Source organism: Apium graveolens, chromosome 7 (assembly GCF_009905375.1).
Source record: "Apium graveolens cultivar Ventura chromosome 7, ASM990537v1, whole genome shotgun sequence".
NCBI lineage: Eukaryota > Viridiplantae > Streptophyta > Magnoliopsida > Apiales > Apiaceae > Apium > Apium graveolens.
Genome location: NC_133653.1, coordinates 265,697,482 through 265,706,809, shown reverse-complemented (window position 1 = coordinate 265,706,809; position 9,328 = coordinate 265,697,482). Strand labels below are relative to the sequence as shown.

At 32.7% G+C, this 9,328-nt stretch overlaps 1 long non-coding RNA gene across 1 annotated transcript; it reads right to left on the bottom strand.

The window, feature by feature from the left end:
• Positions 1-3,894: 3,894 nt before the first annotated feature.
• LOC141672496 (uncharacterized) lies at positions 3,895-4,727 on the bottom strand. Its single transcript, XR_012555553.1, has 2 exons — positions 4,614-4,727; positions 3,895-4,447 (listed from the first exon to the last, which is right to left on the bottom strand). It is a non-coding gene; the product is annotated as an uncharacterized LOC141672496 (long non-coding RNA).
• Positions 4,728-9,328: the final 4,601 nt, after the last annotated feature.

The window sequence follows — 9,328 nt, the reverse complement described above, 5'->3', positions numbered from 1 at the left end:
TGGTTTTGGGGGCGGCCGCGCCAGACTTCTGGATTTTTCCGCTGATTCTTCTTTTGGCCGTATCTTGAGTTTAGCTCGTCAGAATTAGGCGATTCAACTACCCACGCGAAACTAACGAGTTTCTCTACAACTTAAGAATGGCCTAGGCTTCAAATACTTAGCTCTTTTCAGAATATTTCCTTAAAAAGCTCCTATCTTCATTTAACTGATGCCTGAAATGCAATAACACAAAAACACATCAAAAATACCAACAACTTGAGTACAAAACACCAACTTAAGCCTATAATGAAGCCTTCTAAGTGGATATAAATGCGACTTATAACTGATCCATATTTTTCACTTAAGTTAGCTAGCTTGGTTTTTGCTAACCGACTTTCTATCACTCGACGAATGTGGTTCTTTATCTTTCGACGGATAAATCTTTTGATCATTTGATGGATAATCTTCATTATCCATTGAATCCACATCCGTTGAGAGTCTTTCTACCAAACTGGGATCTAGTTTCTCCTTACTCTTTTTTCAGGCTTCCTCACAGTAAGACTCTATACCTTGAACTTTTTTAATTTGAGCATGGACATCTCTAGATGATTTCCAAGCAAGCCTTAATCACAACATGTTCTCGTTCAAGATGCTTTCTTAAAATCTCCTCTTTTTTTAAAGCTTTAGTTAGTTTATGTTCAGCAATCTAGCATTCTATCTTCAGTTTCTCAAACTCAAGAAATTGAGTTTCTAACACATTATTTCTTTCACTCAAAAATAAATTATTCTCTTTAATCTTAGTGTTTTCTTTAGAGAGTGATTTGAGTGTAACACGCAAATGATATAATTCTGTTGACATGTCATTTATAGCATCATTACACTCAACTTTAGATAAATATTCTAGATTAGTGGTGATAACCTGATTGCTTGAAGAACTAACTTCTACTTCTTCTTATTTGGCTATCAGGGCTAGATTGACATAGCTTGTATCCTCATCCTCATCTAATCCATCAGCAGCCGAGTCATTTTCCTGGGTTAGAAAAGCCCTTTCCTTCTATTTGAGCAACTCAAAATATTTCTTTTTGTAATCCATAGGCTCAAACTTCTTTCTATCAGAATCAGGCTTTCTGCATTCACTTGTAAAATGACCACTCAAGCAACATTTGAAACATTTAAATTTTGACTTGTCAACCATGTTTCTGTTTGACTTGGATGCTACAAAATTCTTCTTGAATTTGAGCTTGGAAAAAATTCTGGATAGAAAGACTAGATGTTCATCTATGTCATCCATATCATCTTGACTAATATGTTCTTCATGTTCAGCTACTAGCCCTTTTTCTTTTCCTTCACAAACTCTAGGGTTTGGTACAAATTCCAAAGCTTCTACCTGCACCTCTTTCTCTCTCTCTCTTGATCAACAACCAATGCAATGGATCCTCCCTTTTTCCTTCCTTTCTCCAGCTGCTCATCTTGCTCCATTTCAAGCTCTTAGGTCTTTAAAATCCCATACAGTCTGTCCATGATAAATTCTTTGTAATCTTGAGAGTTTCTGAGTAAGATTGTCATAGGTTTCCATTCCTTTTGTAGAGATCTAAGGAATTTGAGGTTTCAATCCTTTGTCTGGTAGATTCTTCCATGCAGTTTTAGAGCATTTAGTAGTTTTTGAAACCTACTAAAAATTTCAGTGAGTGACTCACTTTCTTCACTATGAAAATGCTCATACTGCTGAATCAAGAGTTGCATTTTGTTTTCCCTTACTTTCTCAGTTCCATCACATATAACTTGAATTGTATCCGAGACATCCTTAGCAGTTTTGCAGTTGATGATGTTGTCAAACATGTCACCATCAAGACCACTAAACAAAATATTCATGGCCTTCTTATCCTTATGAACTTGCTCAATATCTGGATCAGACCATTCTATTTTAGGCTTTGGGATTGATGGCTCATTTCCTGTTGCAGCTCTCTTTGGGACATGAGGACCTTTCTCAATACAATCCATATATTCTTCATTTTGAGAGAGGAGATGCAAGTGAATTTTCATCTTCCAGTGGTGATAGTTATCTTTGTCCAGAAATGGAATTTTTACTCCAACATCTTTTTTGCTCATCTTGTTAGTTGTTATGATCTTTAAATTCTTTGTTCTTCAAGAGCTTGCTCTAATACCAATTGTTATTCCCAAACAATCTAACAAAGAATTACAGAAGAGGGTTGAATGTAATTCTGGTTTCTTTTCGATTTCAAGAACTATTATGCCTCAAATATTTAACAATGTTTGATTAAGCAAATGTGCGGAATGAAAATATTGAAGTAATCAAACATAAAGTAATTAAACACAAGTATTTAAAACTTTCTGGTGGATTGAAGTTTTCCACCCGAGATATATATAAGGTCAAGGACTCTGTGATACAAAGATTGTACACAGTTGATTACAAGTAGAATTACAAAGAACAGATAAATTCTTCACAGATACAGCCTTTTCTATTTCTATTATTGATTGCTTACTTACTTGATTTCTATTCTACTTGCTACCCTTGGTTTATATATCACTAAGTTACATCGTAAAATGACAAACTAATAAGACAAAAATGTTCTGGTCTAATTACATGCTTCTTCATTTCTCCATCCAGCATCTTTGAATATCTTCAAGTTAGCATGGAAATGAAAATGCTTCTTTGTTCTCTAAAACCTGTAAATAGGCAGCCACATTCCATTTGAATCTAATCAACCCATGTGATTGTCAAGTCGTTATCAATGACACTTTAAATTTGAACATTTGTTGAAACTTCATTGGATCATCCGCTGAAACTGAGTTGAATCATCCGTCGAAGCTTCATTAGATCATCCGTTGAATGTGACTTGGATCATCCGTTGAAAGTCTTGCATAACAGTTAAATCCATTTCACTTATGCAAAATTATAAGGAACCTAATATTTACAATTAGCCAACCTACTTTGCATATCAATATAGTAGTCAACATGACTTTCAATATCCTACAACTTATAGATCTCTAAGGTATTGTAGTATGCAGAAATGTGTTATAAAACTTATTAATACATAAGCTACTCTCTTAACGGATGTTAAAGTGATCATCCGTCGAGAGCTACAAAAATACTAATTAAATCCACTAAGGTGTTTTGGTGAACTTATCATCAAGCCTGTGACATATTCCTAACAACATCAAATATACCCCGAGAAAGTGTTATGAGGATCAGATATGATTTCTTGTATAGTCAGGATTGGACAAAGGGGAATGTGGAATGTGTTGCTCATAAAAACATTTATTTTAACACAAAGTTTAATACTTTTTCATAGTTTTACTTGATAAATGTCAAATACTAGTGTAAAAAATTCCAAAATTCCAAACTATTGTTTTAGCAAAATTTTAATATTCAATAAAGTTAATTTAATTTAATTTTTTAGTCAAATTAATAAAAATATCGTGTACATCTATAAAATCTTATGAAAATTAAATGAAAGTAGTTTGAGTTACTATTAATCATTTACCATGTTTTGAAATTTAAAACGGATATCGATATATCCAATTTAATAAATTCGACACAAGTATGATTAAAAAATTTATGTTGTGTAGATTATGACAATAGGATTTTTCACATATCTGAATGTAAGTCAAAGATACCATCATTAAATTTTACTATTTCATTTTATTTTGAACACAATTCCTAAACTTATCTTGCTTAAACATTTTTTTTACTATTTAGTTTTTCTTTTAACACAAATAATATCATTAAGAGTATTATATTTTGAAATTTTTTACTTCAAACCGCAAACTTTAAACTTAATTATATTCCCCTAAATTAAAAAAAATACAAATTTTGAATATTAAGTACACTATTTATTTATTCAGCCAGTAGACATAAATATTACAAAATAAAATTACAATAAGACGATAATATGTTATTTTTTCAAATTATGACTTTATTTAAAATCGGTCGCAGAAGCTACCGGAGGTCACTTACAATCAGTCATATGAAGAATGGACTGAATTATTCATTATAATAGTCATATTAAGAATGGACCGAATTGGTCGTTATAATCTGTGGCGAAATGTCAAAATTTTGTTGGATATGTTTTTGAGTCTGGGTTTCTAGAATCTGCTGTGAAATGTCAAAATCTCTTTTTAGATGATTTTTGGTTTGGGTTTCTAGAATCTGCGGTGAAATGTCAAATTTTTTTTGGATATGATTTTTGTTTTGAGTTTCTAGAATCTGTGGTGAAATGTCGAAATCTCTTTTTAGATGATTTTTGGTTTGGGTTTCTAGAATATGAGGTGAAATGTCAAAATTTTTTTGGATATTTTTTTTGGTTTGGATTTCTAGAATCTGCGGCACAATATCAAAATGTTTTGGGGAATGAGCTTGAGATGTTGGATCTCGCTGATAGAGGTCTTTAATTTCCTCGGGCATCGGCATTCCATTCATCACCCCCTTTCCAGTAGTCTTCGGGGTCTTTCCTTGCAGAAGAAGGATCGAAAAGCTAATTCATCAAATAAGTAAAACAAAACATTTTTATTATAATCTATCTATTATATGAGATATATAAATTTATAAGCATATAAATACACATAAATTAAAAACTCCACGCAATTGATAATGATTGGACTTAAGAACTTACTGCAGAAAGCATAATTAAAACAGAAAAGAACCCGAAGAACTTCATTTTTCTATGCTGAATTGTTAAGATGAGATATGATATTTTATTATGCCAAAATCTACAACTATTGATTAATTTTATAGGCAATAAGTAATTTAATGATACTACCCAACCAAAACCAAAGAATAGAAATAAATGTAATGCTACTAACTAACTTCCATGCCAAGAAATAAATGAAAAATAACGCATGATGACTTTGAATATTTTATACTCATGTGCTCATTGTCATATTTAATTCTACTTCCCAACTTCAACACCACCATAAATATAAATGATATATAACTGTTTACTTCAAAACTCCTAAAATAGTATATGATATCAAGTGATATTCAAGAATTTAAGTCAAAAGACATCAAAAATTAAAACTACAAAACTACCTCTAAAATTGCAAAAATCTCTTGATTTGAAACCCACATATATCCAAAATAACACCCAGTACAATAAAACCCAGGGAAGGACTAAAGTCAACACCGATTTTACATAATTTTTTATTACAGTTCAGAAGTGTGAAGAATAATTTGTGGATGTGTACTTACATACTAATTAATCGAATAAAAATAAAATTATTTAACAAGTGTAAGATAAAAAAATTCAAGAATCAGGGTTCCTCAATGGCTACCATGAATGTCTAATTTATGTTTCTTGTTTGCTAAAAATAATCCTTCTAAAATTTATAAAATTCTCTCCCAAGTTTAATTATAGTGCCTACAACTAACACTTGAATGTAACTCCCATGATCATACAAATACAAGTATAGACTGTGAAGAGTATTGAACGAGATGGAAAACTAACATAGATTGTTGGGTTGTTCGTATTGATGTATATAGTAATATGTTACAACAAAATGAGAGACTTGCTCTCGGTTGATTGTACTAAAGGTTTATCTGAAATAGCTAAAAGCAATATGTACAAAGTCTTATGCTTCATCACAACTACTCTGAATCATTATCCTCAACACTCCCCCACAAACTGACATATAGACAAAGTCTGACAGTCAGTTTGTCACGAAGAAATTTAAATCGTGGCATAAACAACCCTTTTCAAAAGACATCATCAAGTTGTCTTTCGCTGAGAATAAACACAATACACAGAGAACCCTGCAAAACCTTTTCTCGCAGGAAATGATAATCAATTTCTACGTGTTTCGTTTGAACATGAAGGACTGGATTAGAAGCTAAATAAGTAGCACTAACATTGTCATAGTGTAAGATGGGAGGATGTCGCTATGAAATAGACAACTCCCTGAAAAGAAAGAGTATCCACTTAACATCAATAGCCGTATAAGCTAGAGCCTGATATTCAGCCTTTTTGCTCGAACGAGCTAGGATATTCTGCTTCTCTGTCGGCCTTGTGATGAGAATTGGACCGAAATATACACATATACGAGTATTTAATCTGCTATCATTTGGGCAACCCGCCCAATCAGCATCAGAATATCCATACAAATTCTCATCTTTTGATTGAATAATATGAGTCCCAAAATGAGGAGTATCTTTGAGATAATGTAGAACGCTTTTAATAACATTCAAATTCATTTGACAAGGACAATGCATAAATTAGCAAACCAGATTTACAGAATAAGTAATGTCTGGCCTAGTGATCGTAATTTATTATAACGCCCCCACCACACTAAAATACGTAGTTGCATCAACAAGTGGAGTTGAGCCATGAATGGAAAGTTTTGAACATATAGCCACAGGAGAAGAACATGGCTGTGCAAGAAGAAAATTAGCCCTTTTTAACAAGTCAAGAGCATACTTCGTTTGAATTAACTGCAGTTTAGAATTTTTCTTCGAAATTCAATCCCTAATAAGTAGTGCAATGACCCTATGTCTTTAACTTCAAAACAAGAATTTAGCCGAGATATTAAAGAACACATAAATTCATTACTAGAACTCGTTAGTATAATATCATCTACATATACCAACACTATAGTCATACAATGAGAAGCACTGTGAATGAACATAAAAGTGTCAACACGACTTCGTTTGAAACCCATTGCAATTAAGACTTTGCTAAAATTATCAAACCAGGTTCTGGAGGACTGACGAAGACCATATATAGACTTATACAAGAGACATACATGATTTGGAAACTATTTATCAATATAACCAGGTGGCTATTTCATGTACACAACCTCATTTAACACACCATGTAGGAACACATTTTTAACATCAAGTTGTCGAACGCACCAGCCATGATTTACTGCAAGAGATAAAACAAGCCTGATGGCGGTAGGCTTCATAACAAGACTACATGTCTCATCAAAGTCGATACCATATTATTGACTGAATCCTTTTAAAACTAAGCATGCTTTATATCGCTCAATCGTACCATCTGTTTTAATTTTAATATTGAAAACCCACTTACATCCAACAATATTTGTAGCCATAGATGCCGGAACAAGGGACCAAGTATGTTGCTTGAGAAGGGCATTGAATTCATCAAACATTATAGTGCGCTATTCGGGAAGTTTAGAGGCATCATAATAACAGGTTGGTTCGGTATATTTATCATGGAGAACAGCTCGTAAACATAAATAAATCGGATGACGACTAGTAATGCCAGTGTATGGAACCTTCACTTTTCTTGTGCCATCGCGGAGACGTGTAACGATAGGATGTGAAGTAAGAGTAGTATTTGTATTAGGTAACTCATTACTACTTGAGTTTAGTAAAGTATGTGACTCACTTAAAATAGAAGTAGGTTGTGCTGGTAACGAAGAAGATGGAGTATTTTGTGGGTTTGAGCTGATTGGCACATGATTATTTGTTAGTCCCGAAATATCATAGAAGGGGGTTGAATACGATACTCATTGTAACAACCGGTAAATATTAGAGCTATTTTTATAAATGTGATATGTATATTTCTAAATATTTTGTGTTCTAAAGCCGACTATACGAATTCGTTATATATTGTGTATAATTTTATTGTATGGCATTGCGAGTGTTGCTGGAATATTTTAAGCGAAACTCTTTCATAATCAATCATCCATTTTAGTGCAGAAATCAGTAAATCAAGTGAGTTTTTGATAATTTTTTCGCTACGCGATTAGTAAATAATAGAGATTTCTCGTGATTTAGTAATATATGAATAGTTGCGATTAGGCGATAAATTTTCATTTTAGTATTGTGGAATATAATCGATTTACTTGCAATTATTTGTGTGATCTATAATGTGTTAAGTATAATTTTTATGATTTATTTGTTAGTATAATAATATTAGAAAAAATTATTTTAATATAAATTTTTGTTCGAATTTTTTTTAAAAAACAATTTTCTTAAATTTCTAAAATCTCATAGTATTTATGGTATTTCTTTGGTGATTATGGATTTATATTTTAATTACTAAAAATCATTCTGTTAAATTATACTTTTAATAGTTATTGAATTTCAAGTGTACCCTTGCATGTAATTTCCACTCAAGTAGAGGTCAAGGATAGGACCATCCTTTCACTCCCCACTAACTCCATTTGACCAAGAAAAAGACCAATAAAACCTTGCATGCAAAAGTTGGCTATTAGTGGATGAAGGACAAAATAGTAAGTTCAAACTCCACTAACATTTTGGTGAGAAAAAAACAAATTTATACACTCCACTCACCTCATTTTTCTTCACCAACACCTCACTCCACTCTCTCCTCTCCCTACCCCTCCCTTTCAGCCGCGCCTACACCCCCTCCCCTCTCATTTTTTTTCTTCTTCATTTCTTCATCTTCTTGCATCTTTCAACTCCTCTAAGCAAAGGACAATTTCACATGGCTCTATATCTTCATTCAAGGTTAGTTTCTTAGTTACATGTGGCTAAAGCCAAGGGTTTAACTTTGATTCTTATGAATCTAGAGTTGAACCTAATGTGGCTCTTAAAACTTAAGCAAGAGATTGTCTTGATGAAGTATTTTGCTTCCATTTTCAAGCCATAATCTTAGCCTCAAGCATTCGGCAATGACTCCCAAGGAGGCAAATGGATTTTTGTTGTTTGTGTGATAGTTTTGTTTATTTTCTTGAAGAAAGAGACTTTGCTTGTGACTTTTAAAAAAACTTATGATCTTATAAGATGTATTTTACCAAGTTTCCATCCTTTCATGCCATGATTTTTACGTTAAAAAGTTGAAGTTATACTTGCATGTTGTAAAATAAGTAGTATATCGGATAAATGTGCTATGTGATCTAAATTTGAGTTTTATGCAATGCATGTCACGGTTCTTTCTCTAAAATGCCAGTATGCTATGTGCCTTGATGAGTTATGATCAAATTTGGTAGCCATCAAGTTGATACCATGTGTTTTTAGTTCGAATATTTGCTTAAAATTTCATATGTAAAATCTGCTCTGCTATGCTCTCTGTTTTTACCTCGGTAAATGGATTTTATGGCTAGGTTTATGCTATAATTTTCTCATGGAATGATATTTAATAGGCTTGTGTACAATTTTGGATAGATTTGTGGGCTTGCATGTTGGTTTTGGTGTTGATATGGGAGTTAAGGTGGAAGGAGGTACACTAGGCACTTTGTAGCAGAATTTTTCACCATAAGTATAGGCTGTTTTAGATGAGTTTTGGTAAGGCCTTGCTAGGACTGAGTTTACTGGAATTAGGAATTGAGTTGTACTTGAGTCCAGTGGCTTTGGTTCATTGAAAAACTTGCATTTAGGTAGGTGCACACACACATTTCCAAGAGT